The 26,262-nt window shown below is 42.1% G+C and overlaps 1 protein-coding gene across 12 annotated transcripts in view; it reads left to right on the plus strand.

Annotated features, from left to right (window-relative positions):
- Window positions 1-26,262, plus strand: part of TANC2 (tetratricopeptide repeat, ankyrin repeat and coiled-coil containing 2) — a 378,583-nt gene that overhangs the window by 238,213 nt on the left and 114,108 nt on the right. The gene's annotated exons all lie outside the window — the stretch shown is intronic.

Raw genomic sequence — 26,262 nt, forward strand, 5'->3', positions numbered from 1 at the left:
AGACTTAAGACTTTAGTAAAATAAGAAAAGCTACTTTATTTATATAAATACATAGTAGATAGGAAAAACATACCTAGTTCTAACTAACTAAGTTGCACAATGCCCAGACTTGGGTATTGCTGTCATGGCTCAGGAGAGAGAGCAAATACAAAGATGTCTCCTCTCTCCTTGGACAGTCGAAGAAGTAGACAAAGGAAGGAGGGGCAGGTCAGCTTCCCTGAATATATCAGTTTACAACAGAAGGAAGTTAGTAAATCAGTCAGTAAGTCCATCTGTTGTTCTTGAATCTGCTGTACAGACATGGCTCTGCTCTGCCTTGTACAAAGCCTTCTTTCAAGAGCATTTTGCTCAGTTTCTCATGCCAGGCTCTGGCAGCCTGTTTAAGTCCAGGGAACTTCAAACCCTGATGGTTGTTGCATGTAGATTTCCTCTTCTATTTCTCCATACAAGAATGCTGTTTTTATATCCATGTGCTCCACCTGCATTTTCTTGTTAGCAGCAACACTTAGAAGAGTTCTGATGGTCGTGTGTTTGACTACAGGAGCAAATGTTTGATAGTAGTCTTGTCCATACTTTTGAGAGTATCCTTTGGCTACTAGTCTTGCCTTATATCTCTCAATGTTTTATTCAGCATCTCGCTTTTTCTTGAATATCCATTTGCAGCCTACAGCTTTCCTTCCTTGAGGAAGCTTAGTCAGTGTCCAAGTTTTATTCTTGTGTAGAGCTTCCAGCTCTTCCTTGGCTGACTGCCTCACCTCTCAGTTTCTGCTTTGGGTAAGGCATCAATCTCTTTCCAGGTCTCTGGCTCTGGAAGTTCATCTCTTACGAGGTAAGCAAGTCTGTCTGGTGGTACATCTTGTTGGTGTGTTCAGAGCATCTGGGTGCTGGTGCTTTGGCTGCCCCTTCTGCCTCTGATGCCTCTTCTGGCTCAGACTCCTCATCTTCCTCTGCTGGTGTATTACTGTGATCCCTTCTGTTGTGGAAGAATAGCTCAGTTTCTTCTTCCATTTTGCTGTCATCTGTTTGGTGTAGCACCCCTTTTGGTTGGTGTGCACACTTCATAAAAGTGGACAGCTCTGTATACTCTGACTTCACCAGTTTTGGGATCTATGACTTGGTATCCCTTCCGCATTGAAGAATATCTGATGAATATTCCTTCCTTGCCAATGTTGTCAAATGTTGACCTCTTTTGTTTCGGGATGTGCACGAAAGCCTTGCACCTGAATACATGAAGGTGAGACATACTTGGTGTCTAATCATGCCATAGCTTGAAAGGCGTTTTGTTGGTTTCAGCTGCCAGAAGTCAGTTCTGCAGATCGATGGCAGTAACTGCTGCTTCCCCCCCCGTACTTCTGTGGTAACTGTGCATCTTCCAACAAGGAACGAATCATCTGTCCAAGAGTCTGGTTCATGCGTTCACGTCTCCATTTTGTTCTGGAGTATAAACAACAGTAGTCTGGTGCACTATGCCTTCCTCATGTAGAAAGTCTTGCATTGCGCTGAAATTCTCCTCCATTGTCAGATCTTATAATTTGTGGCTTTCTGCCAAATTTGTAGGATACAATTCTGACATAGTCCTTCAATTTTTGAAGTACTTGACTTTTCTCTCTCAGCAGGTACATTATAGTATACCGTGAGTAATCACCTATGAAAGTAAGAGTGTATAAATTTCTGTCCTGTGATGTCGTTTTAATGAGTCCACAAAGGTCAGTGTGAATTAATTCTAGAGGTTTTGTAGTTTTCCTTTCACTTTTCTTAGAAAATTTTGGTTTCACACTTTTTGTCTTTATACAGCATTCACATTTTTCTGTGAATTTACATTGTCCAATTTTAATGCTGTTAGCCAAATTTTCCTTCCCTAGAGCACTGATTCTGGCTAAGCTGGCATGTCCCATTCTTTGATGTCAAACATGTAAACATCCAGAACTGGCTGTATTTGCATGCATAGTTTCAAAATATTCCAAATGCAAAAGTCCATTTTTCAGTTTTTCAGCACAACATACTTCTCCATATAAAACTTGGCAAACGTTGTCACTTAAAAAAGGTTCACCTCCAATCTCCATTTTTTTAGTGGCACTTATTAAATTATCTTTAAATGCTGGAACAAATAGGCAATTTTTCAGTTCAAGCTCTCTGGCACTCTCTGGTGCCCTCTGGCATTTTGCAAAGTAGCTCCATCATGCCTATTCCTTGAGAACAGAAAATGTCTCCTGATGCTATAATTACATTCTGTGTATGGGGGCCAAAGTTCTTAAACAAACAAGAAAATAAAAACCAACAACAAAAAATTCTATAAATACATTCAAAGCAGGAGACCATCTAGGGAGGCGATTGGACCCTTGGATGATAAGGGAGTCAAAGGTGTACTAAAGAACGATAAGGAGATTGCAGAGAAGCTAAATGAATTCTTTGCATCTGTCTTCACAGTGGAAGATATAGGGCAGATCCCTGAACCTGAACTAACATTTGCAGGAAGGGATTCTGAGGAACTGAGACAAATAGTGGTAACGAGAGAGGAAGTTCTAGGCTTAATGGACAATATAAAAACTGACAAATTACCAGGCCCGGATGGCATCCACCCGAGAGATCTCAAAGAACTCAGATGTGAAATTGGTGATCTGTTAACTAAAATATGTAACTTGTCCCTCGGGTCCTCCTCCGTGCCTGAGGACTGGAAAGTGGCAAATGTACCGCCAATCTTCAAAAAGGGATCCAGAGGGGATCCTGGAAATTACAGGCCAGTTAGCTTAACTTCTGTCCCTGGAAAACTGGTAGAAAGTATTATTAAAGCTAGATTAACTAAGCACATAGAAGAACAAGCTTTGCTGAAGCAGAGCCAGCATGGCTTCTGCAAAGGAAAGTCCTGTCTCAGTAACCTATTAGAATTCTTTGAGAGTGTCAACAAGCATATAGATAGAGGTGATCCAGTGGACATAGCATACTATGAAAAAGCTTTTCAAAAAGCTTTTGACAAGGTACCTCACCAAAGACTTCTGAGGAAGCTTAGCAGTCATGGAATAAGAGGAGAGGTCCTGTTGTGGATAAGGAATTGGTTAAGAAGCAGAAAGCAGAGAGTAGGAATAAATGGACAGTTCTCCCAATGAAGGGCTGTAGAAAGTGGAGTCCCTCAAGGATCAGTATTGGGACCTGTACTTTTCAACTTGTTCATTAATGACCTAGAATTAGGAGTGAGCAGTGAAGTGGCCAAGTTTGCTGTCGACACTAAATTGTTCAGGGTTGTTAAAACAAAAAGGGATTGCGAAGAGCTCCAAAAAGACCTCTCCAAACTGAGTGAATGGGCGGAAAAATGGCAAATGCAATTCAGTATAAAGAAGTGTAAAATTATGCATATTGGAGCAAAAAATCTTAATTTCACATATATGCTCATGGGGTCTGAACTGGCGGTGACCGACCAGGAGTGAGACCTCTGGGTTGTAGTGGACAGCAGGATGAAAATGTCGACCCAGTGTGTGGCAGCTGTGAAAAAGGCAAATTCCATGCTAGCAATAATTAGGAAAGGTATTGAAAATAAAACAGCCGGTATCATAATGCCGTTATATAAATCTATGGTGCGGCCGCATTTGGAATACTGTGTACAGTTCTGGTCGCCTCATCTCAAAAAGGGTATTATAGAGTTGGAAAAGGTTCAGAAGAGGGCAACCAGAATGATCAAGGGGATGGAGCGACTCCCTTATGAGGAAAGGTTGCAGCATTTGGGGCTTTTTAGTTTAGAGAAAAGGCGGGTCAGAGGAGACATGATAGAAGTGTATAAAATTATGCATGGCATTGAGAAAAAGTGGATAGAGAAAAGTTCTTCTCCCTCTCTCATAATACTAGAACTCGTGGACATTCAAAGAAGCTGAATGTTGGAAGATTCAGGACAGACAAAAGGAAGTACTTCTTTACTCAGCGCATAGTTAAACTATGGCATTTGCTCCCACAAGTGGACATTCAAAGAAGCTGAATGTTGGAAGATTCAGGACAGACAAAAGGAAGTACTTCTTTACTCAGCACATAGTTAAACTATGGCATTTGCTCCCACAAGATGCAGTAATGGCCACCAGCTTGGATGGCTTTAAAAGAAGATTAGACAAATTCATGGAGGACAGGGCTATCAATGGCTACTAGCTGTGATGGCTGTGCTCTGCCACCCTAGTCAGAGGCAGCATGCTTCTGAAAACCAGTTGCCGGAAGCCTCAGGAGGGGAGAGTGTTCTTGCACTCGGGTCCTGCTTGCGGGCTTCCCCCAGGCACCTGGTTGGCCACTGTGAGAACAGGATGTTGGACTAGATGGGCCACTGGCCTGATCCAGCAGGTTCTTCGTATGTTCTTATCATTTATTAAATGAGCGGTACAACCAGTGTCAATTAAAAATCTGGTTTTATAATCATCATTCTTTCCATCAGATACGTAGTAACTGGAATGCTTCACTTTAGTTTGGCTATTTGTTTTTCTTTCAGCTTGCTTCTGTTTAAAATCAACTCTTTCTCCTCTTTGCCTTCTAGGACAATCTCTTTGAAGGTGATTAGGAGATTTGCATTTGAAGCAATTCTTCCTTTATTTGTCTGTACCCTGCTGTGGCTTGAGGGTATGACTCATCTCTCTATCCTTCCTTTGGTTGCTGTTTCTGCCCACAGTAAAATTTGCTTTTTCAGACAGAGTTTGTTCCTGTCTCTCTTTATAGCCCTGATCTTTCAAATATGCTATAATCTGATCCAAATTCTGATCTGTCTGTTGACGTATACAAGCCGTTATATAATGATGTTGATTTAGAGAGGCCAGGAGTATGACCTTTTGTAAATCTTCATCCAACGATCTTCCACATCTTTCTAATTCTCGGAGCAGACTTGTAAATCTCTCCAGATGTTGATTCAGATTCGTGCTACACTGTTTCAGCATGTACAGCAACTTATAGAGAAACATCACATGAGTTTTAGATTTTCTCTCATACACATTTTCAAGCTTTTCCCATAATTCATTAGCATTCCTACAGCCCATGCAAACATTTAGTGCCTCATCTGATAAAGCAGAAATAAGAAGAGGCTTCACTTTGGCATGCTTATGCTTCCAGTAGGCAGTGGCTGCTTGATCCGCTGCTGAGGGTTCAGGATCAATCAGGACTCCATGCAGTGCCATCATTCTAAGCCTCCAAATTGCATAATTGTCCTTCTCCAGCCTTGGGATGCTTGTTTTAAGTGTTGATTCTTCAGGCATGATTTGCTATCTTTTGTTCTGCTTTTATTTCTCTAACCTAAAGTCTCCTTTTGATCTCTTTGTAAATCACACACGGTACTTAGCCTTTTTAGCTTTCGGGCACAAAACAATTCAGTTTAGCTTACTGGGCTGCCATAACCCTTTTTAATGGAAATATGCAGAGATACTCAGCATCTGAGCTGCCTATGTGCCAGTATGTGCATTTACCTAAGTAGCAGGCTTTTACCCTGCATTTAGATCACTGAGACTTAAGACTTAGTAAAATAAGAAAAGCTACTTTATAGTAATACATAGTAGATAGGAAAGACATACCTAGTTCTAACTCACTAAGTAGGAGGCACAATGCCTAGACTTGGTTATTGCTGACATGGCTCAGGAGAGGGAGCAAAGACAAAGATGTCTCCTCTCTCCTTGGACACTTGAAGAAGAAGACAAAGGAAGGAGGGGCAGGTCAGCTTCCCTGAGTATATCAGTTTACAACAGAAGGAAGTTAGGTAAAGAAGAGCCCAGGTAAAGGTAGGCAAGCCTAGCCAGCTGGAGGACCCTAACTCTATCCTCCTTCTGAAATACAAACAAAAGAACTCAAACAGGAGTTGCTCTTGCTCCACTTCCAGCAGTGGTGCCCCAGTGTAACATTGTTGAGGCCTGGTGGTGGGAAGATTTCAGAGCCTTCATTACTAATTCTGCTGTATCCAGGAAAGCTGTCGCATAAAAGCCACTTCTATTAAAATTAAGTCTATTAAAGATGAACTTGTCTTTGGCTTCCTCTCTCATAGATTTCTCACAATATGTGGTCTCATATTATGGCTAAGCAATGGCATATTTGGTGTTGCCATCGGAAATGTCCAACTGTTTGCTTGGGACATTATTCCAAGATCCCATACTATGCTGGCTAACACCAAAATCTCTTCAAGTAGTACACAAGGAAACCTGCATCCCATTAAAATTTGCCCAAGTCATTTAGTAGATTTCAAGTGATGTAAGCTTTAGCAGAATTGAAAAAGCCGACTTCTGAGACTGATGAATCTTCTTTGAGGCAATTTTACCAGCCACCACTGCTTTTGAGTCAACCAAGAATTGTTCTCTGTGCACAGACATCACAGAGAACAATTCTCGGTTCCTTTGAAAGTCGCACACATGCCCCAGGAGTAGGGCCAAATCTCAGAGGTAAGGGGCTGTGCTAGCTGTCATATTGTGAGATCCTCACCTTAAAAGTCACTCGCTTGCTGACTGTTAGGTGGCTTTGCACTGGGTGACTTTTAAGGTGAGGATCCCATAGGATGACAGCTAGCACAACCTCCTCGTTCAAAACTACTTCCTCTCTGGTTGTCAGGCAATTCTTTCCAGGGCACACTGACATCCAAGGAGGCAATGTGCCTGCATAGCACTGAAGGCAAGGATGCATATGAACATTCTTTTTTGTTTGTTTATTTTTAATGGGCGCTCAAAGCAGAGAGCAGAGGCTTCTATTATATGTGGTTCCTTGTGTTGTCGGATTAAAAATAGATTCCATCTTATAAAAAATGCCTCTGGAAAACAAATAGAAGAGGATATGTATAGAAACAGTTGCATTCTGTAATAGCTTTATATCTTTGAGCTAGTTTTTGAATGAGCAAGTTTCTGATGGTCTTTGAATACATTTTGTGTATGTAAAGGGAAAAATACCTTGAAAAGGCTGTTTTTTGTGAGCAGTACTTAAGGGCAATAATTAGGCTGCAGCGAGGCATGGGCAAATTGGGGTGGTTTTTTTAGGAAGTCCTCTTTTCCCGAATCAGTGGGTGAATATAATAACTTTGGCCTAGATGTCTTATAATGGCTTGGAATTATAGAATAACATCACACAGTGATCCTAATTGAGAGTAGTCTGGTAGCAACAGAAAGTGTTGCACATTGAAAACCAGTGTCTAGTTTCTATGGGCTGCCACATGAGGATGGTAGCACTTTGCTGGATTGTGGGTTTTGTCTCCACCACAGCAAGGTTCTATGCGTTGGGCCTAATTGGTCCACACATAAAAGACCTGTTTCTGCCCAAGGTTTTTATTCTCTGGATCAAATTAGTTAAATGTGCAAGACACATTTATATGCCCAGATATTTTACTGCTGTTGTCTATGTAGGACACAATGAACTTTGTCTCAAAACTGGGAATATTGAAAACTGGGAGGCTGCAATCCTAAGCATACTTACGAAGAAGTCCCATTGAACTCCATGATACTTAATACAAAGTAAACATGAAGAGCAGCATTTAAATTGGGTTGAAGCACTAGAAGGAGGTGGCTAACCTCCAGAACCTATCTGTCGTGGGATTAATTATTGAGCATGATGAGTCATTGTGGGGGACGTTGTTTGCTTTACCAACAGTTTTCTTGCTAATTATAATATCAGGTGCCTGGTTGAGAACTGAGTTATTAATTTGCCCTTAATTCCAAATCTCATTAAATAAAGAAAGCCACCTTAACAATAAACAGTTTGCTGCTTTTGCTTGCAGACTTTACCTTTCACAAATGGAATATGTTACATAACTAGGACTCTTTAAGGCCTATAAAAATGACATTTAAGAACAACAACAACAACAACAAAACCAGAGCCCTTCTGGATCAGATCAAAGGGCCATCTAGTAGAACATCTTGTTTCCCACAGTGGCCAATCAGATGCCTTTAGGGAATCCACATGCAAGGCATGAAGATATTAGCCCTTTCCCCCAGAAACTGGTATCCAGAGACATTGTCTGTCATGGCAGGGGATATGGATGTGGCAGGGGATATGGATGTCTGTCTGCTAGTGACAGGCAAATAAGAAAGTGGTATTAGGCCCACATGGTGAGAGTTTGCTGGCATAAAACTGTGCCTCACTAGGGTGAGAGCTAGGGCGATTGGTGGATTATGTGGTGACTTCAATTCCCATTATATCCCAGGTAAGAGATGGGGTGTTGGGTCAAGAAATAGTGGTGTGCCCTAGTAAATCACTTGCCCTCTGTCAGTGACGTTATTTGGCTGGAACAATTATATCAGCGGTTGGGAAGTGTGGGAGATAGTGGGTTGGGTGTGAGTGGGTTTGGATTGTATGAAGGTGTGTGTCTGCGTGCTGGTATTTGTAGCAGGATTTGCCTTGGCTCATTGACTGCCAATGAGGGAGATGCTGAAGCTGTCATGATTACAGAATGAGGGAAGTATGGCCAAATTGAGGCAGCATGTCATCATAGGAGGTGTGGATATGGATGTTTGCATCACATTTACTTTATTAAATTGCAGGTACCTGGTTGCCCTCTCACTATTGAGTCCTTGCGAGTTTCCTAGAACACCATGGAGGCTTACTGTAATGGGTTCTTGAGGGTAAAGTCACTCAGTTCCACGGCAATCTTGATGCCAGAGTTAGTGCTGAACAATGTGAAATGACCAATGCCACATCTGGCCAGGTTTTATGGGATCAATTTCTGTTGATGTGATCTGCAAACATAGACAAGGTACTTGCAGTTATGCAGTCAACTACAGGGTCTCTTGATCCCTGTCCCTTGTGGTAATAAACCCTAGCTGAGAGGGCATGGCTGACTGGGTGAGTCCAGAATTGGTGAATGGTCATTATATGATGGGGTGGTGTCTGCTACATTGAAAGAAGCAGTGGTGCATCCACTCCTTAAAAAGCCTATCCTAGACCCACTAGTCTACAATAGTAACTGGTTCCTAATACACCTTTTCAGGGAGGGCAGGGAGTTGTAGACATGGTCGTGGTAGAGCAGTTGCAGCGGTTCTTGGATGAAGCTGCATTCTCTCAAATGAACCGTAGAGTTTTCGAGGATCGAGATATTTGCAGGGAGACCAAAATGCTTATTTACAAAGCCATTTTACTACCGATCTTACGGTACACCTGTGAAACATGGACCATCTATAAATGCCACTCCCAACTTCTTGAAAGATTCCACCAACGCTTCCTCTGGAAAATTCTGCAAATTACTTAGGAAGATAGGCGGACTAATGTTAGTGTATGGGAAGAAGCAAAGACCACCAGTGTTGAAACAATGATCCTCCAACATCAACTTTGCTGGATCGGCCATGTTGTTTGAATGCCTGATCACCGTCTTCCAAAGCAGCTACTTTACTCCCAACTTAAGGATGGAAAACGGAATATTAGTGGACAGCAAAAGAGGTTTAAAGATGTTCTCAAAGCTAATCTAAAAAAATGTAACATAAGCATCTGGGAAGCCTTGGCCCATGAGCGTCCCAATTGGAGGTCGGTCATTATCAAAGGTGCTATGGACTTTGAAGAAGCACGAGTACAGGGTGAAAGGGACAAATGAGCTAAGCGGAAGGCACGTCAAGCAAATTCTCATCATGACCGTCTTCCATCTGGAAACATGGAAATGTATGTGCTCACTGTGGGAGGCTGTGCGGATCCAGAATTGGCCTCCACAGTCACTTACACACCCAAGACATTACCCTGGAAGACAATCTTACTCGGCCACGAGTGATCGCCAATGAATGAAAATGAACATTGAGAATGGTCATTAGAGAATTTGGACCAAAGTGTCATCAATATGCTGATGACATATAGCTCTGTTTCTCCATAACATCTGAAGTGACAATGGTCGTGCAAGCTCTAAAACAGTGTCTGAGCACAGTGGTGGGCTAGATCAGGGCCAGTAAATGGAGTTTAAACCGTGGCAAGACAGATGCCTTGTGGGTGAGTGGTTCCTGTGTTTGGGAGATAGGTCATTTACCTGTTCTGAATGTGGTTGCATTCCATTTGAAGGAGCTGGTGCATGCTTCTTGAACGATCTTTGTCACCGGAGAGGCACAGGTGGCCTCAATGGCTAAGAGTGCTATTTACCATTTTCTGTTGATAAGAGAGCTATGGCTGTTACTGGACTGAGATAGCTGGACTACTGTGGTTTTGGAATTAGTAACCTAGGACTAGAGTTTTGCAGTGTGCTCTGTGTGGGATGACCCTTGGGCTTTATCTGGAAACTGCAGCTTATGCAGATTTTTTGACTGGAGTATCCTGTTAATGCCATATAAAACCTCTGCTGAATACCGGGCACAGTTTAAAGTTTTGTTTTTAGCATTTAAACCCCTAAATAATTTGAGACTAGATTACCTAAGGGACTGCCTCACCCCATATATCCCTTCCTAGAAACTGTGCTCCTCAGAGGGGTTGCTGCTGAGGGTGCCACATGCACCAGAGGTGTACTTAGTTTGTACTAGAAACTGAGCTTTTAGTGTGGTAGCTCCAGCCCTCTGGAATCAGTTACTAGCCAAAATTAGACAGGTGCCCAGCATATTGATGATTAAGTGCCTATTGAAAATATTTTTTGTTTAAGAAGGCTTTTCCCAAGTTGTCATAGTCATTTTTGAAATATGAAGTACATCTGTAGGAATAGTTTTATTGTTTTTAGAGTTTGTAATTTTTGTATTCTATGGTTTTCTTGTATACAGCTTTGATGGCCTCAAGCCATGAAGCAGTTTATAAATTTGTAAAATAAATACACACTGCCTCTGAGCCTGGACGTTCCATATAGCTACTATGACTAGAAGCAACTAAGAAATTCTAAATCTTTGACTTAATGTCTTTTAAAACTATCTAACCTAATAGACATCACCATATCTGACACCAGCAATTTAATAAATTATGCATTGTCTGAAGCTCTTTCTTTTGTCTGTTCTTAGTCTATTGCCAGTCTGTTTCAGTGGATGACTGTCCGTTCTAGTATTATGAGACATGGAAAAAATGCTGTCTGTCATTATTTCTATCAGTTTCTAAACTGGGAATACTGTTCCCAACAACACTTGTATCTGCACCAGGTCCTGGGCAACATTTAAGATTTAATTAATAGCCATTTCCCCTTTTTCAGTTTCATGACCAACTGTTTTAAGGAATGGTCATGGATATTTACAAATGTTGCTGCCAGAACATGCGTTTACCCAGTGTTGTTGTTGTTATGTGCCTTCAAGTCGACTACAACTTATGGCTACCCTATGTATCAGTGACCTCCAAGAGCATGTATCGTGAACCATCCTGTTCAGATCTTGTAAGTTCATTACCCAGTGTATGTGAGAACAATTGAAGTCATCCATTATTTCAACACTATCTCCTTTGACTGTCTCTCTGATTTCATTCTCCATCAGAGGGATAATAAGATGTCCCCAGAACTAAATTATTTTCTTGTTTATTGAACTCGTGTTTTTTATAGATATGTACAAGGCAATGCATGCATGGACTGCCTTCAAGTCGATTCAGACTTACGGTGACCCTATGAATAGGGTTTTCATGGTAAGTGGTATTCAGAGGGGGTTTACCATTGCTTTCCTCTGAGGCTGAGAGGCAGTGACTGGCCCAAGGTCACCCAGTGAGTTTCATGGCTGTGTGGGGATTCGAACTCTGGTCTCCCAGGTCGTAGTCCAGCACCTGAACCACTGCACCACACTGGCTCAAGGCAATACTACTCTCAATATGCCTCTTCTGGTCCTGTCTATAGAGCCTGTATCCAGGGATAACTGTATCCCGTTTGTTCTGTCCATTCCAATAACTTTATTTTATGCCCCTTTTATCTGTGATCTTTTAGCAGCACCAAGCACTCTAGTTCCCCCATCTTTGGCATGTGCATTTCTCATTATGGCCCTGTAGCCACTTTGACTGGACTTGAGGTCCTTTGTTTGCCCCAGCATGTGAGAGGATTGTGACCAGAGGCTGAAATCAGTTTTGAAATTGTGTTTAGAATACATCATCTGAAAACTTGTGAATGCATTTGTTAATAAAAGTTGTAAGCATCATCCACAAAGAATATCAAAGGAAATTTCAAGAACATTATACATAAGTGAATCTTAAAGAAAAGAAAATATAGGAGACAGTATATGGAGGGAAAAAAGGATATGATTATTTCATAGGAAAATAAGTGTGAAACAATTTATGCTTAATCATCAGGTAAAGTGGCTCTTACTTGTTAATATTACAGTGATTACAAGAAGCAATAAACCACAAGGTGGGGCAGCTATTATATGCATGAATTCTAACCTTCACTAACCCACACTGAGAGAAAAAAAATTTAATGTATTTATCCGTGTGCATCACTTGGTAGATATGGTGAATTATATAGGCAAAATGAGCAGCAACTGAACTGTTGTTCAGTGTAGCATCTCCCTAATTGCCACCAGCCCAGTTTCTTAAAACTTTACTATGTTCCAGCTGTACAGCAGTTTAGCCTAAGAGTCTGGAAAGTAAAGATGTTAAATTATATCCTACCTATTCCACAGCAGTGATTCAGGGAGACAAGCTCCTGTGGGTCCAGATGAAAGTTAGGCAAGTCAATCCCACATATAAGAGGTAGAAGAACCCAGGTGGGAAGTTAGTCAGGGTAAAATTAAGAATGGGATAGTAAAGTCTAAGGCTTACTACAGAAGAAATAAGTTGAAAAGTAAAAAAAGATACAGTGGTCTACTAAGGAATAAACAGAATAAAGTAAATAAAGTATGGGTCTTGTCAGAGAAAAAGAAAGCTCAGTATAATGGAGAAAACCTGGGAGAACTTGCTATGAACAAAATTCCAGCACAAACAGGTTAGTTCAAAATAAATTACCTAGAGCAGTTTTGAAGGGCTGATAACAATCTAAGACAACCCCATGGTTGTCGTGGAGGCCATGAAGTCCCGAGCTGACCACAAGGAGCCCCAGTATGAATGCTGAAGTCACAAATAACAGTAGCCCTTAGCTCCAATACCACATCCGAGACTGCCTCAGCTAGCTCAGTCAGGGAGGCTGATGATCAGCAGGGTAGGCATTAAATTAGCAGGGATTAAGGCTCACTTTGAGAAAAAGCCCTACAATTTCTCCAGCTAGATTCAAAACTGTTTCAAATCTTTCCTTCTTTCTGCATTTTATGTAACAATATACCTTCCTTATTTTAAGACATTTTTAAACCATTAAACTATCCAGATTCATGGGTCTCAAAAAATATATCTAGGACAAATACTCTTGTTCTCCTTATTTTAAAGGAGACCCTTATTTTTTCCCCCTTGCTACAGATCTACAGACTTCTTTCCAGGATTTGCAGGCACAAAAAGCAGCATAGAACTCAAAGCAAGAGAACGATTATCTAAGGCTATAATCATATGCATATGAGAGTAAATTACTCTGGGGTGAATCCTATTCAACCCATTTATATTTACATCAGAGTCATCATGCTTAGGATTGGGCTACACTGACCTGGTTCCAGCAACACAGAAGGAGCAAAGGATTCAAAATCTGAAGTCAGACCTTAACTCTGCACCTTTGGTTCATGCTCTGCCTGTTTCTGTCCACATTCCCTATGATTCCAAAAAGCGAAATCTTTGCCTGGGAGTGTATTTGTTATTTTGTTTACTGCCACAGCAAGGGAACATGCAAGAACAAGTATCACTGGACCTTGCAGCTATTTCTTTTCTGGCACAAGATACTTATTTCAACGGGACAGGAGAGCAAAGACAAAGGAGAGGAGCCAAACATATGTCTTGTTCTGTAGGTGCTTGAGACTTGCAAGCAGGCAATGTCCAGTCATAAGTCTGAGTCAAGCAGAGAGCATAAAGGACCTTAGGCATCTCTGAGGGATCCTGCAATGGCAGCTACAAGAGACATCTCTGCAGGGACCTAGACATGAAGCCCTATGTAAGCTGCCTGGGCCTGAAGTGTAATAGGCTTCACTGGCTGGTTAAAGGGCTGTCAGTTTTTTTGGTAGTCTTTGACTTATGTGAGTCTGGGAAGCTAAAAGTACTGGTCATTCTCCCTCTGAGAATGTACCCTAAACCTTGTCCACAATCATGTACCACAGGGTTCCAGGGTCATTACACAAATGTGGAACGCTAACCCAAAGAGATGAGATACCAGGAAAGTTATTTCAAAGGCAGAGCCAGGGCTGAGGCAGCTATGCAGAGCAGCAGAAAATTGTGTTGCCCCAAGTGGCATGCTTGTGCTGTTGCAGTGTTCTTTTAGCCTCCAGTCATGCCCTGCCACTAAAATATTTTGTGTTCTGAAGTCTGGTGGAAATGTTTGTCTTTTGTTGCTCTGTTGTGAAGAGATGCTCCATTTCCTACAACACTTTCTTAATTGCTTTCTGAGGAAGTGAGAATTTTCACAAGAAGCAGTAGAATTTTTGCAGCAAATTATTTAGCTTCCCTTGCAGATACCCAAGGGATCTGCCTTCTAAATTAATCCTGGTTATATTTTGCTTGTCCTACTTTACAAGAGTCAGTTGCAGTAATTTCTCACATGCATAATGCCTATCAACCACATTTTTATTGCATTAAAATTAAATACAGCTTATTTGAGATCCATATAAATATATATCAAACGAAAACAAATTAAATAATAAATCAAATACAAATTTTCATGATTATTGACAACAGTCCTCCTAAAGCTATTCAGGTATGTTTCATCTGGCTCCCAACTTTCTCTTGTTTTTGTATAAGCTCTAATATGCATTTGATATACAGTCAGTTTTGTTAAACTAATTACTACCACTGTTTTTCATTGCCATTCTATATTTGTGGGTGATAGAGAGATCTTCCACTTAGTGGCAAAAGTTAATCTGACCATTGCTATAAAATACAGCACAGATTCTTGTATTAACTTTTCCCCAATATATTGGTGCTCTTTTACACTGCCACCACATTTGGTAAAAGTCTGCTGTTAATACTAGATTTGAAAGGCTTTGAATGTTTCCCTAATATGGAATTTAACTCTCCTAGTATTTTTTGAAATCAACAAATGTATCTGGAAGCCTGTGAAAATGTGTGGGTTGACTGGTTTAACAAATACATTAAAAGAATCCAGAGCATTGGTACACTAAAGACTGAAGAGTAGCACACATGCTCTTTGGTCTATGCTTCTCCAATGTTTCAGATTCCCTACGCACAATTGGAGCCCAGAGCATTGAAGAGCAACACCAAGTACCAGCACCAGTTTTGGTTCCTTGCTGGCATGCACATTTTTGCTAGGAGCACTGTCATAGACTGCAATGTGGGTAGTGTTAACTAACACCTGTGTCTATTGGGAACCTGAATGTGGGAACCTGCCATCCACGTGGCCTCCTCTTGAGAGGAGGGGGAACTTTTGCTGGGGATAAACCAAGCTCTTTGCCCTGAAATGTGCCTAAGTAGTGTATGTATAACCCCAAAAATGCAGATCCAAACCAGACTAAAGCAAAGCTTTATTTTATTGAGAGAAAAGAGAAGAATAGCGATACAAAATTACTGGGTGTGTGGCAGCGTTAATCATTAGTACGCTATCCCATTCATAACTTTAAACAAAAGAAATAAAAGGTCCCTATTGCTATAAGGAATTACAGCTAGCAGAGATTACCTATCCTAGGACCAGGATTGGGCTGTGGAATACAGCTGAAGTGATGTGAAGGAGATCTGACCAAAATTTAATCAATTCATTAATTAATTAATTTAATATATTTATAACCCGCTCTATTTCAGAAGAATTCAGAGCGGCGAACAGAAACTACAGTTACATATACAAATTAAGATAACATAATAAAAACATAATTATATAGTTAGTACGACGACAGATTAAAATTTCTAAAACAATCTATACATTACATTTAAAAGCTTGGCGAAATAAACGTTTTGACCTGACGGCGAAAAACTGCAAGTGAGGGGGAGAAACGTACCTCCATCGGTAGGGCATTCCAAAGTGTAGGGGCAACCACCGAAAAAACTTTGTTTCTAGTACCCATCTGGTGGATTTGGGAGAATGGAGGGATCATAAGACCAGGGTCTGTAGAGGATCTCAGGAGCCGAGCGGGTTCATAAAAGGAAATACGATTCGACAAATAAAGAGGGCCCAAGCCATGTAAAGCTTTAAAAGTTAACACTAGTACCTTGAAGTGAGCCCGGTAGCAAATTGGTAGCCAGTGTAGCTGTTGTAAGAGTGGGGTTGTATGGGCTCGTAAGCCAGCTCCTGTTAGCATTCTGGCCGCTTCCCTTTGAACCAATTTAAGCTGCCGGGCTGTTCTCAAGGGAAGTCCTGTATAGAGCGCGTTGCAATAGTCCAACCGGGATGTAACCAAGGCATGCGTTACTTTCGTTAGGTCAGAAATCTCCAGAAATGGGTGCAGTTGGCGGACCAGTTTTAGCTGGGCAAAAGCACTTCTGGATACCGCCAAAACCTGGGCTTCCAAGGTCAAGGCCGAATCAAGGTTTGCACCGAGACACAGATTTCCTTCCCACTCTAGCCTGCAGTCGTGCACTGCGTTCCTTGGGAGTGTAGTTACATGTGTTGGAGCTCAAAATCGCCAACTTGGGTCTCAAAAACTGCTCTTAAATACAGTTTTCCTCTTAAAAATCAACATGAAAAGGAGGGGATCTGGGTATGAGGTGATCTCATGTGTGTGTATTTCTTGCTGACACTCAGAGAAATTAAGGTTACTTTATAATGCTTTTTTTAAACAATGGGGTTGTTCTGCTATGCGTGAAGGAAATCGGCCAAGAAATGAGAGAACATTTAATTCAGGGTCTTCACGTTCCTCTGAAAGTGCCAAAAGATTGTCCTTGATTCTTGTCCTCATTTCACAGTACTTAGGAAGGCACAAGTCAGAAAACAGGATGTGGGATGTGAAATGAAGTCCGGAATACTCCAGGGCCTTGCCACCCCTTCGACTTGAAATGAACCAAAGCGGGGGTTAGCCCGAGCACTTGTAACAGTAGCCTATGATGGCTTTTAAAAAGTAATTTGAAGTAATTTATTTTAAATGTGCCAAATTAAGGCAGTTGGTTTTTTTAAGTACTCTATAGAGCCTGAAAACTCTATTCTTCATAAAACCAAGATAATTTGTCACATCACTGTGAAATCTGACATAAAGATAATAGAGAATGTTTTTTACTTGGAGGGGTCTGGTGGGAAATGATCTAACAGACACAACCTCTGAAAAAATTGTCGTAGCCTTCCACACCTCTTATAACTTACAATGGTTCATACAGGAATGCAGAAAATATGGTGGCAAGCAGCTTCCCAGATCCCTAAGTTTCCCCTCTGGGTTCTTTGGTAGTTGTTTGAGAAACAGGAAGTTCAGGATACTGTGATATATCCCAGCACTATCATATCCTGGCAACAGTATTACCCCCTTTTATGGTAAGGAGGTTAAATGCCCCACACCTTAGGGTCACTCTCCTCTCCCACAACCGAGTTGTTGTTTGTGAGTACTGCTCCTGGCTCCTCCTTATTGGTCATACTGATGTCCTACATGTACCCCTTATTGTTGTGCCGTCCAGTCATCTGTGTTGCAGGGCAGAATGTTTCGTAGAGCAGAGTGTTTTTGCTTTTGACAATTGCCTTGATGGTCTTCCCCCTGTTGGATGTTTCCTTTACTCTTTCTGCTTATTGGGTTCTGGCCACTCTCTTTCACTGCCCTCACACAAATGTCAGCATTCTAATTAATATCCTAGCCCTCCTTTGTTTTGCATTTTCACTTGCCACACATGAATATACTTGGAAGTCAGTTGTTCTCTTTTTAATAAAATAAAGATGAGCTCTGGGAGCTCTGATCTCCAGATTTCTGTAATATCACAGTGGTCTTGTCAAGGATTAAGGAGGGTTCACAAACAACAACCAGCCTGAATTTACCTCTTTTTTTGTATGTGTGTTTGTGTCATTTTTTAGCAAATTTAAAATAATTATTTCCTGCGACATACGTGTTTCAGTGCTTTATTTGGACACATCATCCATATATCTGCCCACAGTAAGAGTATTTCTTACTTATGTTGTCCCGCCTTCTTGGTTTTAGTGCTGATTTTAGCTAGCTATCCGGGAGACTAATTAGATACAGTAGCCTTTTGTGGAAATGTTTCGCTTGATTACTGGATTTTTTATGTATTGTATTTTTATTGTTTTATTGTAATGACCTTTGGTTAATCAATGAACTATGAAATTCATTCATTTTTAAAGAGGGTAGAAAGTGTTTAAAAAGAAGGAACAGTATTTAAAAGGGGAACAGCTGCAGCACAGTGGGACTGGATAAGACTTGGCCTGGGAGTATCTGAGCATTTGGGTGCTTGCTTGCTCGCTCCTGTGGATTGCTGTCTCTTGAGTAAGTGCTGCAAGGACTGGGACCTCTTGCCTGACCCTGACTCCAGAAAGAAGTTGCAGTCAATCTTGCAGCCTCTTTCATCAGCTCCTGGCTGGGTCAGGGGGCATAAAAGCCCAGCTGCCCTTGGGCGGCAGGTCTGTTGCTGACAGGGGTCACCACTGGGGAGACACCAAAGGGGTCTCCCCTTGGGGAGGTCCTTAGGAAGTCCAGAGGGTGAGGGTACTACCTCCTTCTATTTTTTTCTTTTTTAAAAAACCAATTCAGATGATTGGTAGAGGGGAGGGCATATGGTGTATTTCCTGCTCAGGGTAAGAGCCTGTGCAGTGAACTGAACGATAGGAGAAAGTTGCCTGATGCCTTCAGAGTGAGAGTCTGCAAGTGGCAGAAGGCTGGCCCTCCCTGGGTGTGAGACGGGTGGGGGAGTAGATGTGTCCTGCATGAAAGATGCTGAGTGGGTGTGACTGTGTCCAATTCTCTCAGAGGCCTACTGGGATAATTGGTTGAGGTAGGTTTTGTTGGTGGGCTCTTGTTGTGTCTACATCAGGTGTTTAGGAGGAATCTTAGTAAGGATGAACATGGGTGATGCCACCCCAATTTCAGTGATCATGGGTAGAGGAAGGTATAGCCATGGGGAGGTGGTGAACTTACCATAGAAGATGAGGGCAAGGCTATCTACGCCTTGTTCCTCGCTCCCACTTATCTCCTGGACAGGTTCCTCATTACTCATCTACTGTGCCCACCAGCCTGTGTGTGCTGTTGTTTAAAGCTAGATTGGTACACAACAACACTATACTCATCCATGATTTGGTCATGGATGAAAGTGCCGATTTGGTGTGCCTTACCGAGACTTGGGTGGATGAGCTGGGAGGAGTTGATCTAACCCAGCTTTGCCCACCTGGATACTCGGTGCAACACCAGCACAGGCTGCAGGGACAGGTGGAAGGAGTTGTTGTGGTTTACAGAACTTCCATCTCTGTCACCAGGAAATCACTGTGTCTCGGAGCTGGCTGTGAGGGCCTACAGCTGGTGTCGGGCCAAGGAGACAGTAAACTAGGTATGCTGCTGGTATACCATCCATCCTGCTGCCCGGCAGCTTCTCTGTCCGAGCTGACAGAGTCCCTCTCGGCTTTGATATTGGAGGAGCCCAGAACAATAATCTTGTGTGATTTCAGTGTCTATGCTGAGGCTGCCTCTAGTGTTCTGACTCGGGACTTCATGGCCTCCATGATGACCATGGGTCTGTCTCAAGTTGTCACCAGCCTGATGCATAGGGCAGGGCACACCCTTGACTTGGTTTTTGCTCCACATGGAGGAAGGAGTGGTCTGGAGATGGGAAGTTGGATGTCACCCCATTGTCATGGTCAGACCACTTCCTGGTGAAGTTTAGACTTATGGGTCCAATCCTCCCCTGCAGGGGTAGTGGACAGATTAAGATGGCCTGCCCCCAGAGACTAATGGAATCTACTGGGTTCCTGAATGCCTTGGAGAAGTTCCCAGTAGATAGAGCAGATGACCCTGTTTAAGCCTGTTGGAACAGTGAGGTGTGTTGAGCTCTTGACATGGTTGCCCCTGAGCACCCTCTCCGGCATTGTGCAGGCCAGTTTGCTTCTTGGTACACCAGTGAGCTAAGGGGAATGAAACAGGCTGGATGACGGCTAGAGCACAAGTGGTGAAAGACGTGCTGTGAGGCTGATCGGGCATGAGTAAAACATCATAACAGTGCCTACTGTGTGATGGTGAGGGCGGCGAAGAAGGCCCACTTCTCTGCCACTATCTCATCCTCAAGATGCCATCCAGTGGAGCTTTTCCATATTGTCAGGGGCCTGTTGACATCAACTGCAGGAAATGGAGTTTTAGACCCTTCAGAAGCCCACTGTGAATTGTTTGCAAGGCACTTTGAGGGTAAAGTTGCTTGTCTCCGTAGCAATTTTGATGCCCCATCCACATCTACTGTGAGGTGTTCAGTGCAATGTCTGCTGCAACTTCTTGGGATCGGTTTCAGTTGATGCGCCCTGATGGCACGGACAAGGTGCTTGCGACGATGCAGCCAGCAACGTGTCCTCTCTACCCTTGTCCTTCCTGGCTTATTAAAACTTGCTGAAGAGGTTTGACCGAGTGGATCCAGGGTGTGACCAATGCATTATTGTGGGAGGGAGTGGTTCCAGCTGCCCTGAAAGAGGTGGTGATCTGACCACTCCAGAAAAAGCCCACCCTGAAACCAATGGTTTCTGACAACTGCTGCCTGGTCGCAAATACCCTCTTTTTAGGGAAGATGATTGAGAGGGTTGTGGTGCAGCAATTGCAAATGCTCTTGGATGAAACAGGTTATCTTGACCCATTCCAGCCTGGGTTCAGGCTGGTTATGGGATTGAATTGGTCTTGGTCGCCCTGATGGATGACCTTTATCGGGAGAAGGACAGGGGGAGTGTGACCCTGTTATTCTTACTTGATCTCTCAGCGGCTTTTGATACCATTGACCATGGTATCTTTCTGGGCTGACTTGGTGAGATGGGTATTGGAGGCCCTGTTTTACAGTGGTTCCAGTTCTATCTCCAGGGTCATTTTCAGAGAATAGCATTGGGTGATTGCCTTTTGGCCCCGTGGGTATTGTTTTGTGGGATTTCACAGGGTACCAACTTGTCCCCAGTGCTGTTTAACATCTATATGAAGCCCTTGGGGTGGTCACCAGGAGGCTTGGGGGAAGTTGTTAGCAGTACGCTGATGATACCCAGCTCTGTTCCTCAACATCTGAATTGGGAGAGGTCATGCAAACCCTGCATAGGTGCCTGGACTCAGTTGTGGGCTGGATGAGGGATAATAAACTGGGTCTGAATCCTAACAAGATGGAGGCGCTGTGAGTTGATGGTTCCCGAGTTCAGATAATTGGTCACTTGCCTGCTTTGGATGAGTTTGTAGTCCCTCTGAAAGAGCAGGTGCTCCTAGATCCATCTTTGTCGCTAGAGGCCCAGGTGACCTCAGTGTGTAGGAGGGCCTTTTACCAGCTTGGCTTGTAAGACAGCTGTGGCCATTTCTGGACTGGGATAGCCTGACCACCATTGTCCATGCACTAGTAACCTCCAGGCTGGATCACTGTCATGCGCTGTATGTGGGGCAAAATGTGGCAGTGAGACTGCTACTGGGGCAGGGTATCACCAACATGTATCCTGTTGCTGAAAGAATTGCACTGGCTTCCTAATAGCTACTGGCCTAAGTTCAAGGTTCTCATTTTGGTGTACAAAGCCCTATACAGCTTGGGACCAAGATACCTACCTCAAAGACCATCTTACCCCTTGTATACCCAGTCGATCACTGTGCTGTGCAGGTGAGGGCCTGCTGCAGATACTATCTCATCAGGATGTCCATACTGCACAACATAGGAAGCAGACCCTTAGTGTAGTGGCACCTGCCCTTTGGGAATTCCTCCCCTTTTATATTAGGCACCATCTCTGTTATCTTTTCAGCGCCTACTGAAGACCTTCCTCTTTCAACAAGCACTTTAAGTAGAGACCTTATCCCAGTCTACGTCTGGTTTGGAATTGCTTTTTCATAAGTTTTTAAAGCTTTTTTTTTAAAAAAAGATGTTTTTAAAGTTTTTTTAAAAAAAGATGTTTTTAAAGATATTTTGTTTTAATATGTTTGTAAGGATGTTTTGTTGTAATATATTTTAAAGTTTGTTTTAATGAAGTTTTAGAGTGTTTCTTTGTTTGCCTTCCTGGGCTCCTATTGGGAGGAAGAGCAGGATATAAATCTAATACAGTAGGGCCCCGCTTTTCAGGGCTCACTTTTCAGCTTTCCACTAATTTGGCGCCTGTGGGGCAATCAGCTGTAGTGCGGGGAGCTCCAGCCGCCGCTCTCCAGCTGACAGCGCTTGGCCCCTGGAGCTCCTAGCGCTATAGCTGATTGCGCGCTACAGCTGATGAGCTGTAGCGCCGGGAGCTTCAGGGGCCAAGTGCTGTCAGCTGGAGCACGGCGGCTAGAGCTCCCCACACTACAGCTGGCAGCGATTAGCTGGAGTGCGGGGAGCTTCAGGGGCCAAGCACTGTCAGCTGGAGTGCAGCAGCTGGAGCTCCCTGCGCTCCAGTTGATCGGGCGCTTCAGCTGATCAGCTGGAGTGCGCAATCAGCTGGAGTGTGGAGAGCTACAGCCATCGCACTGCAGCTGACACCAATCAGCTGGAGTGCACGATCAGCTGTACTGTACAGCTGATTGCGCGCTATGTCCCACTTTGTGGCACTTTTTGGCATGGGTCTGGTCCCTAACCTGCCATATGAGTGGGTCCCTACTGTAAATAAATTATAAGAAACCACAGAAGTATGATTAAAATTCACTAATAGGCAAAAAACGTTGATGTTTAAGAATGTACCTATAGCCCACAGATATTTCTATCAAACTTTAAAAAGCAGGGAAATTGGGCAGCTATAGTAAATGCACCAAGGGAGCAGGAGACCTGACCTTGTACTGCCCTACAAATTTGTCAAAATGCAAACCCAATTTGGGTTGGTCTTTCACAGTCCAATCCACTTGCTGTGTAGCTTGGAAGAATTTGGTAACATGTGCCTCTGAGCGTATGGTGAGTTGTGGCAATACTTGCCATCTCCAAAGATGGAGAATTACATTTTCGTATGTTTGTTGGTGTTCTTCTTACTTTGCTTCACTTTCACATTTCTATAAACTAGAAATTTTATTTCTCTCATTATTCATCCTAGAAACCTGTCAAATTTATTTTTATTAATTTCAAAGCCTTTTTATTCGTCAGTGTCATATGATGGTGAAGACAGCCTTTTGTGTTTCAGATTGGAGGTTATGTTGTATTTCTATTTTGGGTGCATTAACAGTTGAATCTGAAACTGCAGTTTGATGTAAAATCGGACTGATTACAACATTGTAAACATTGTAGGGCAGTACAAGGTCAGGTCTCTTGCTCCCCTGGTGCATTCACTATAGCTGCCCAATTTCCCTGCTTTTTAAAGTTTGATAGAAATATCTGTGGGTTATAGGTACATTCTTAAACATCAAGGGTTTTTTCCTGTTAATGAATTTGTCTGCTTTTTAATCCAGGAGGTAAGAAATGGGATCCTGTGCAAGCTTGCTGAGAATGGATTTATCATTTGCATACTTATTGAGTCCAGTGGGATTTACTCCCCTGCAATCATGCTTAGGGTAGGTGAAACTGACGACGGGATGGCGAGGGAAGGAGGAGGAGGGAGGGGAGGGAGGGTGAAGGGAAGGAGGGGGATGGGAGCAGGGAGGAGAAGAACAGGTTTGATCATTTGCATGTTTATTGAGTTCAGTGGGATTTACTCCAATGCAGTCATGCTTAGGATAAGTAAAACTGACCGGGGGGAGGGAGCTGGAGTGGGCAGAGAAGGAGGAAAAAGGAAGGGGGGGAGGAGGAAGGGAGAGGAGAGGGGAACGGGAGGTCTGATCATTTGCATGCTTATTGAATTCAGTGGGATTTACTCCAGTGTAATCCGGGTTAGGATAGGTAAAACTCACCATGGGGGAGGAGCAGGGGGAGGGGAGCAGAAGGAGAAGGGAGGGTGGGTTTGATCAGTTGCATACTTTCTGAGTTCAATGGGATTTATTTCTGTGCAATCATGTTTGAAAATGGAAGTGGACTGCCTTCAAGTCGATCCCAACTTATGGTGACCCTATGAATAGGGTTTTCATGGTAAACGGTATTCAGAGGGGGTTTACCATTGCCTTCCTCTGAGGCTGAGAGGCAGTGACTGGCCCAAGGTCAGCAGGAGAAAAAAGGAGGGGGAACCCCAAGATGCTGAAGGAAAGGATTTCTTGAATGGAAAATCCAAATAGATTTTATTAAAAAGGAAGAAGCCCAACATGTTTCGGTCACTCAAGACTTGGCCTTCGTCAGGGGATATTAAATCTAAAAGGTCTATCTTTAACTGTTTCCTATGCAAAAATGTGCATGGAATATCTACACCGATTCTGCGCAATAGAAAACTTTTAGAACACTGACAGTTGGTTCTTACTGAGCATGCCCGACACTATCATTCAGTTCAATGCTAAAGTTCTTAAATTAATTAAAAATAAGCCAGGCATTTTTTAAACTTTTGAACTGCAGAAGATGAAGGTCAGAGTATGGGGCAAGGTCAGTAACAGGGTTATAGGTGAACATGGGTGATTTTTAATGAATTTCAACAGTTTATGAGAACTCTGATAGAAAAAAGTCCAAAAGAAGTCTGGGGTGGGTTTTTTTGCTCTCTTTAGATTTTGAACTGTCAATTCCTTCTGAGTGTTTTGTTTATCACCATGAAAATTGAGAGGGTTGTTAAGCAAGCGTTTCTGAGTTCAGGAGTATAAGTTTTGTAAGGTGTTGTTTTGAAATGAGCTTTTGGGAAGCATCAGAATGGCATGGTGGGGTATTTTCATTTTAACATTGCAGAATGTGAAAAATCCATGCTGGCTATAGTATACAGCCACTCTCCTGGCTGTATAATTCACAGCAACATAATAGGTTCATAGCCCTATTCATAATATCAAAACCAGGTCTCTCTTTTTTTTAAGGGAACATTTACTATGCCATTAGGAAATGAAGCTGCTTTCCTTTATTGTTATGGCAAGGCCTGAGGGAACCATGGCACCACTGGCCTTGAGCAGCTGTGTGTCTCTCTGTTCTCTCAGAACTATGTGCTGCTTTTGTGTAACAGGCTAAATGAGAAAACTTGAAGGGATAGCATGGAAACATCACTTGCAGGAGCTATGACTGAAGCCTAATCTCTCTGTTTGCATGAGTCAGCGGTATGTAGATATTTTTAGAAATAAATATAAAATCTATAGGCAGGGTACAATAAACTCAAAAACCATAATGTTGATCCAGACTTGAATCTTGAAATCACTTATCTCATTGCAGGTCTTTAAAACTGTACATACCTAGAATGTTGTTTTTCATGCTTTAGCAGCCTGCCTACAACAATATTTACATATACAATAAATCATAAATGCAATACAGTACAAAAGAATCATAAAAATAAAAAAACATAAAAACTTGGTCAAAGTTCACTGCTACCCTTCTGATTTTCGCTTTGTGATTTGTTAGTGTATTTTAATTGGAAGTTGTAACTGCTGCTTTTTGTAAATTGTATTGTTTTTATTGATGTATTTTTATTTGTGTTTATTTTTTCTGTAAGCCGACTTGAGGGCTTGTTGGCTGCAAGGCGGGGTAGAAATAAACAACAACAACAATAATAAAATGACTGACTCATCATGGGGAAAAAGCCAGTCAATCTTCCCTTTTTGATTAATCTCTTCTTTTATATGCCTTAAACTTTAGATTCTGTTGTGTGAAGAAAATATTTTTATTGCTTGATCTTCCTCAAAATCTAAATTTGGTATGAAGTATGTTCCTTGTGAGAAAGTTTTGTTAAGAGGGGTGTCTTTATATGGCTTTCTTTATTTCAGTACAAAATCATTGTCATTTCTCGTGAATGGAAAAAGCACTTAGAAAGCAAAATCAAGATGCCAAGAGTTTCCTGAGCAGAGTAGTTGGGGAAAATGCCAGACTGCAAGTCTTTATTAGATTTCCTGTAAATATTGTGCCAAGGATGCTAAAATAGAAGGAAGCTCACATAGTCATCTTAGCTGCCGTGCTTGTGTAGAAAAACATTTTTCATCAATTTCGTAGAAAATGCTACCATTTCAGTGTACTCATTCAGAGCAAGTAATGAATTTATGGTGGTTAAAATATGTATAGCTTGCTACTGGAAGAAAGCAGAAAACATGAGTATCAGAGTGATTTCAAAGAATCTAGTCTGTTGCACTCATAATAAAATGACAATTTATGATGGATAATAGTGATTCTCTGACAGGTTTATTCAACACTGCATATTATTTCAAATGTACTAATATTTGTTCTTATGTTTGTGTTTTTTCTAGTACTTGTATCTTTTGTATTATTTTTTAAAAATAAAAATAAAAAATATCCTCCATCTTCAAAAAGTCGAAAGGAGTTGCTTTTATTTAGTTTTAACTTATATGA

The sequence above is a fragment of the Rhineura floridana genome, chromosome 11 (genome assembly GCF_030035675.1).
Source record: "Rhineura floridana isolate rRhiFlo1 chromosome 11, rRhiFlo1.hap2, whole genome shotgun sequence".
In the NCBI taxonomy this organism is placed as follows: Eukaryota; Metazoa; Chordata; class Lepidosauria; order Squamata; family Rhineuridae; genus Rhineura; species Rhineura floridana.